General features: G+C 39.2%; 1 pseudogene; it reads right to left on the minus strand.

Annotated features, from left to right (window-relative positions):
• Positions 1 to 5,257: 5,257 nt before the first annotated feature.
• Positions 5,258 to 6,191, minus strand: LOC140740360 (sin3 histone deacetylase corepressor complex component SDS3 pseudogene; annotated as a pseudogene).
• Between the last annotated feature and the right edge of the window lie 689 nt (positions 6,192 to 6,880).

Below are 6,880 nucleotides of genomic sequence, written 5' to 3' on the forward strand. Positions count from 1 at the left end.
CCATTGTGACAAAGTAGGAGCAGATATATCCTTCCATTTCAACAAGATGACCCTCCTAGCTATCAATGTAACAAACGCAATAACATGTTGGTCAGACACAGAAATACCATGGATATTTTGAGGAATTATTCCAAAAAGCAGAGTCAACTTATTAGGTTGTAAGTTGATTCTGAGTGCTTTAGAAATTGTCGAAAAGACTGACTTCCAAACTGTTTAAATATAGAACATGACCAGAACATATGTGTCAGTGTAGCTATCTCAGTTTTACATCTATCACAATACTTGTCAACATTGGGAAATATTTTAGACAATTGGCAATGGTGTACAATTTTAAATTGAATCAGTGAGTGGCTAGCACAGATCGAAGAAGAGTTAACCAGCTTCAGAATCCATGTCCAATCCTCCCCTATAAAAGTCAAATTAAGTTCCTTCTCCCAATCCTGTTTAATCTTAAGTAAAGGATGCTTATCCCATTGTAATAATAAATAATAAATTTGAAGATTCTTTTGTGAAAAGTGATTTACCTTCTACTTTTTATGAGGCTTCTATTTCTTTAATTCTCAAAAAGGATAAAGATCCTACTGATTGTGCCTCATACAGACCTATTTTATTATTGAATGTTGATGCTAAGATTCTCTCAAAGATAACGGCCAATCGGTTGGAGAGTACTTTGGGTAAAATCATTTTTAAACATCAAACAGACCTTATCACACTGAGCATGGGGGCTCCCCAGGGTTGTGTGCTCAGTCCGCTGCTGTTCACTCTGCTGACCCACGACTGTGCTGCAACACACAGCACGAACCATATTATCAAGTTCGCCGATGACACAACCATGGTGGGTCTCATCAGCAAGAACGACGAGTCAGCTTACAGAGTGGAGGCGCAGCGGCTAACGAACTGGTGCAGAGCCAACAGCCTGTCTCTGAATGTGAACAAAATAAAAGAGATGGTTATTGACTTCAGGAGGGCACGGAGCGACCACTCCCCGCTGAACATCGATGGCTCCTCAGTAGAGATCATAAAGAGTATGAAATTTCTTGGTGTTCACCTGATGGAGAATCTCACCTGGTCCCTCATCACCAGCTCCATAGCAAAGAAAGCCCAGCAGCGTCTCTACTTTTTGTGAAGGCTGAGGAAAGTCCATCTCCCACCCCCCATCCTCATCACATTCTACAGGGGTTGTATTGAGAGCATCCTGAGTAACTGCATCACTGCCTGGTTCGGAAATTGCACCATCTCAGATCACAAGACCCTACAGCGGATAGTGAGGTCAGCTGAGAAGATCATTGGGGTCTCTCTTCCTGCCATCACGGACATTTACACTACACGCTGCATCCGCAAAGGAAACAGCATTATGAAGGACCCCATGCACCCCTCATACAATCTCTTCTCCCTCCTGCCATCTGGAAAAAGGCTCCGAAGCATTCAGGCTCTCACAACCAGACTATGTAACAGTTTCTTCCCCCAAGCTCTCAGACTCCTCAATACCCAAATCCTGGACTGACACCTTGCCCTACTGTCCTGTTTATTATTTATTGTAATGCCTGCACTGTTTTTGTGCACTTTATGTAGTCCAGTGTAGGTCTGTACTCTAGTGTAGCTTTCTCTGTGTTTTTTTTATTACGTAGTTCAGTCTAGTTTTTTGTACTGTGTCATGTAACACCATGGTCCTGAAAAACGTTGTCTCATTTTTACTATGCACTGTACCAGCAGTTATGGTCAAAATGACAATAAAAGTTGATTTGACTTGACTTGACTTGATAAAGGGCCATTACTCTTTTTCAAATGTTCGGAGATTATTTAACATTATATATTCGCCCTCTTTTAAAACTCCACAACGCGTTGTATCTTTGGATGCTGAAAAAGCATTTGATAGAGTCGAACATTTTAGAACATTTTAGAACATTTAATACGTTTTGGTATTAATTTTAATAATTGGATTAAAATGATACATAAAGCTCCTATTGCTACTGTTGTCACTAATAACTGTAGGTCTCCTTTTTTCAGGGACAGGACAAGGCTGTCCATTAAGTCCTTTGTTATTTAACAATATTAGAACCTCTTGCTATTGCTCTTCGTGAAGCCAAAAATATCCATGGGATATTTGTGAATGAGACCATGCACAAGATCTCTCTTTACGCTGATGATTTATTGGTATATATATCTAAGCCTGAAGAATCTATTCCTGCTTTGCTAAAATTATTTGACAAATTTGGAGACTTTTCAGGGTATAAAATAAATTTTAGTAAATTATTTCCTTTAAATGAAGCTGTCTGTATATATGATAATATTCTTTTTAAAGTTATGGATTCTTTTAGATATTTAGGTGTTATAATTACTAACAGATATAAGGATCTTTATAAAGCCAATTATCCTCCTTTAGTGGACTCTATGAAGTATTTATTTAGTAGGTGGAGCTCACTTACATTTTCACTTGTTGGTTGTATTCATGTAGTTAAAATGATGATTTTACCAAAATTTTTATATTTATTTCAGAATATTCCTGTTTTTTTGACTAAGAAGTTTTTTGATCGGATCGATTCTATTATTCTATCTTTTATTTGGGATAATAAAAGACCAAGAATTGGTAAATGTCATTTGCAAAAGTTGAAAAAGGACAGAGGTCTCGCTTTGCCTAATCTAAGAATGTATTATTGGGCTATTAATTTGCGATATATGTCCTTTTGGTTATATTGGGGTGATAGGAATGATCGGCCAATCTGGGTAGACCTGGAGCTGAGAGCTGTGAAACAGTTTTATTTAACTTTGTTATTAGGAGTTGCTCTACCTATACAATTAGCTAAAGTTGCTAATATAAACCTATATCCTGTGGTTAAGCACTCTTTACAAATTTGGCTCCAGTTCCACAATTTTTTTAATCTTAAAAAATGTAAACTTTGTAGTATAATTTATCATAACTACTTTTTTAAACCTTCTTGGAGTGATCCAATTTTTTTACTTTGAAAAAATAAAGGTATTAATGCTTTTTTGGATTTATTTAAAGAAGGCAGATTGATGTCTTTTGAACAATTAGTCAATAAGTATTCTCTCTCATATTCACACTTTTTACAATATCTTCAAGTTAGACAACTTTTACAAAAATAAATATTTACTTAAATAAATATTAAATACTTAAATCTTTCCTTACATATTGGAGGCTGACTTGTTAGATACTATTATGAATATGAACCCCTCGATGAAAGGTTCTATTGGAAGAAAGCATTACCATCTCAATAAAAATAAATACAACCCCCAATGACACACAGAAGATTTAACAAAATAAAAACATCCCATAATGCTTTAAAGATCAATATCAGGCAGAACACGCCACTGAGCCACATGTGGGGAAATTCAGCCAGATATTCAAAAGTCTGGATAAAGTGGGAGGCTTCAAAGGGCATTCTCAGAAAGGAGAATGTGTAAAGTGTTTTTAACTGAAAATATTCAGTATCTGCTGGTTGTAGAATGATTAAAATGGGGGCAACATGCAGAGACTGTGGGGGAGTGGTAGATGCATTCTCCTTGTTCTGTCTATTCCTTCCCCACCCTCTCTGCAACCTAAAACCAACTTGTTTTCTCCTTGTTCGGCCTGAAATGTTAACTGTTTCTCTTTCCACAGATGATACCTCACCTGCTGAGTATTTCAAGCACCTTATGCTTTTAAATTGTTCCTCAAGCCTGCCCTGACATTTAATAAGGTCATAGCAAACCCTACATCTATCTCCCACTTAATCCCCAAATTGCTTGGCCAAAAACATATTCAATAGCTGGTCATCCTGGAGACAGAAGAGTCAATAGCCGTGGCCTGGAGCTGACAGGAACTCAGTAGGCCAGGCAGCATCTGTAAAAGCTGCTGAATTCCTCCCACATTGTGTTCTTGCAGCTGATATTCCTGACTCCCCCCCCCCCAAGGTAATAATCTTAACGATTCACAGCCTGTGCATCAAGAAGTTTCTCCTCAATTCTGTACCGAATCCCCAATCCCTTATCCTGAGAGAATGCGCTCCATTTCTCTGCAACCAGACGTTGGCAGTGATGCAACCTTTGTCAACACCAGGAGTGGTGGGTAATATGAAACAAGATGAAGGATTTCAGACACTGGGAAAGGTGGAAAGAATTGCAAAGGCATGAATGAGGCAGAATTCACAACAGATAACACTGAAGTTTTTTATTACAAAAGCTGTGGGAATAACAGGACAAAGTGGGATCTTTCATGACAGACTTAACAGAAGTGACACAGAGGATTGTAACATCGGAACAGGGATGTTGGTCTCTGTTCTCATTATTGAAAGAGCGCTCTCTCTCTCTCCCTCAATGGAGATACTGAAGTGCTTGGTCATGGACTGTGGCTTTGATGGATTCTGGATCAAGATCTCTTTGGGGGCTTTTGCTGTGGCTTGCATGGTGGGCGGGGGGGCATGTTAGTGCTTTTACTAGCACAAGGGGGCTGATGCTTCTGTGAAGGGTGGGAAGTGAGATTTCAGGGCTTCAATGTTCTATCGTTCGTTCCATGGGGTCTCTTGCTTTGTGGATGTCTGTGAAGAGTACGAGTTCCACGTTGCATACTGTGTACATGCTCAGATATTAAAGGAACTTAAATCTAAAGTCTAACGTAGTAAACCAAGAAATGGAAAGCCTACATGTACCTTCCTTATGACTTATCTGTAGATGGTAGGTGGTATGGCTGATTGTGAGTGTTGTGTATGTGGTCTGCTTGCACAACTATATTATTAATAACAACGCTGGAGACGGAAATTAAGTTTCATGGTTCTTTACTAGCAGAATCCGAACTTTAACACACACATACAGATCACTACGCGCCTAATACACATGCTCAATATGCGCCTAATAGCGCATTCAACGATGTGTTACTAAAACATAAGGTAGTCCCTTATTATACTGTAGGCCATACGGTACACTCCTCCCCTTTTAATTTAATAGTGCATCAACTGTTTTTTTACTGGGGTACTATGCTGAACAAATATGTTTACCCTTAACATACAAACACCTACCATTTGTTTACTAGAGTAACGTAACAATATCAAATTATAACAAGCCCTTCTTTTTTTTACTTTTGGTCTAAGACCAATTTATAACTCAAGTCTGGGGGGGGGGGGGGAGTTCATCTCTGCCTCTCCGGGTATCATCTGTCAATAACTTGTTTGTTTTAATACAGATTTCCATATAAAAGTTATGAAAAGTTGACCTCTGAGCATAAGGAGTAAAGAAGATGTGCGCCTCCAACTTGCTAAGAGTTCTAGGCAGCAGATCACCTCCGTATAATGAAGATTCCTCTGTGCAACTGTCCTAGATATATACACATCTTTGAGCTATCACTTGTCTTCCTTACCCATATCTCATTTGATCCAACTGAGCTAATTTCACAGTCAATCTTCGTATTCTCCTTAGATTCCAAATAGATAGCCTGACCTTTATGATGCCATCTCTTATCGTCATATAACTTTCCATCTTCCACTCGTGCTTCATATCTTTGTGCCGGCGATTCAGCAGGAGTGCTGGGAAGATGCTCAGGAGAAGACAGAGATGCTGGTCTTTTTGGAGATTTGAGCTTATTGAGAGTTCACAGATCTTCCATTATCTGTTCATCTGTTAACAAGTAATTTAACTGCACAGGTGCAGGTTTTCATCTTTTGTCTGTAATTGGAACAGGGTCATTAGGTCTCCTCCTTAGTTTCCTAGTCATTATTGGCTTTACCTCCATAGAATCTCCTGTGAGTTCCATTGTTAGCCTCTCATTCTCAATCATACTTTTCTTTTCTTCTAACTCAATCTTTTTATCTTCAAATTCCTTCACTTCTGCTTTCTTCTATTTAATATAATTCCTTTCCACTTGTTCTGTCTCCAGTTGCAGAACAAGCTCTGTATTTCATATTCCTTCCTTGCATTGTTGATCTAGTTTCATCATCCTTTTCTGATACTCCTGCAGAGTGCCTTCCTGTAACTGCTGTAGCTGTCTTGAGAGATGTCAATTTCTCCTGGTACATCTGCTCTTTTACTTCCAGGTAGTCTTCGTCATCCTGCTTATTGGCAATATCTGTCTCCCTTGCATCCTCTGTATCTTCATCCAAGTCGCAGCCACGGATAATGTGTTTGTCCTCATCATCGATGCTGTCTAGCTCCTCCTCCTCATTGTAATAGTCAACAATGGGTGAGAGGAGAGCTGCGGGCATCTTCCCTGCCGAGCTGCCCTCCTTTGTTGACACATCTTGTGCCTTGATAGTGTGCCAATCCAACTGGATTTTCCTGAGCCATTCACGTCCCAGCAACGGTGGTCCTCCATTTTTCAGTACATAGAGGTTCAGCTGCTGTGTTTTGCCTCCGTAGGTCACTGTCACTTTAATTTTACCTTTGGGATGTACTTTCTGTCTTGTGTAAATCTTTAGCAGTAGTTTAGTTCATTTCGGAGGTATGTGAGAAAACAGTCGTTTGTAATCGTGTACAGAGATCACTGTTAATGCTGAGCCTGTGTCCAACTCCATTTTCAGTCTCACGCCAGCCATTTGTGGAGTGATCCATATTACTCTTTGATCATCTGTCTCTTTCACACTGTGAAGTTGCAGACAAGACAATTCACTTTCATCTGAGTCGTTTTCATCAGAACTGCTTTCTTCCATTTTGTGTACATTGTTGTGTTTTCCTTTCTGGGGTTTCTTGTTTCCCTGTATTTTGTCTTTTTCTGCTGTTGACTAGCTTTGCATACTTTGCCAATGTGACCCTGTTTGCCACAGTTTCTGCATTCTTTGCCTTTAAACCAACAGTCATCAGGGTCATGTGACATGTTCCTACAACGGTAACATTTCTTTCCTTCATTTCTGCTCAGGAACATTTTATTTGTAGCATATCTCAGAGATTTTTGTTG

The sequence above is a fragment of the Hemitrygon akajei genome, chromosome 16 (genome assembly GCF_048418815.1).
Source record: "Hemitrygon akajei chromosome 16, sHemAka1.3, whole genome shotgun sequence".
In the NCBI taxonomy this organism is placed as follows: domain Eukaryota; kingdom Metazoa; phylum Chordata; class Chondrichthyes; order Myliobatiformes; family Dasyatidae; genus Hemitrygon; species Hemitrygon akajei.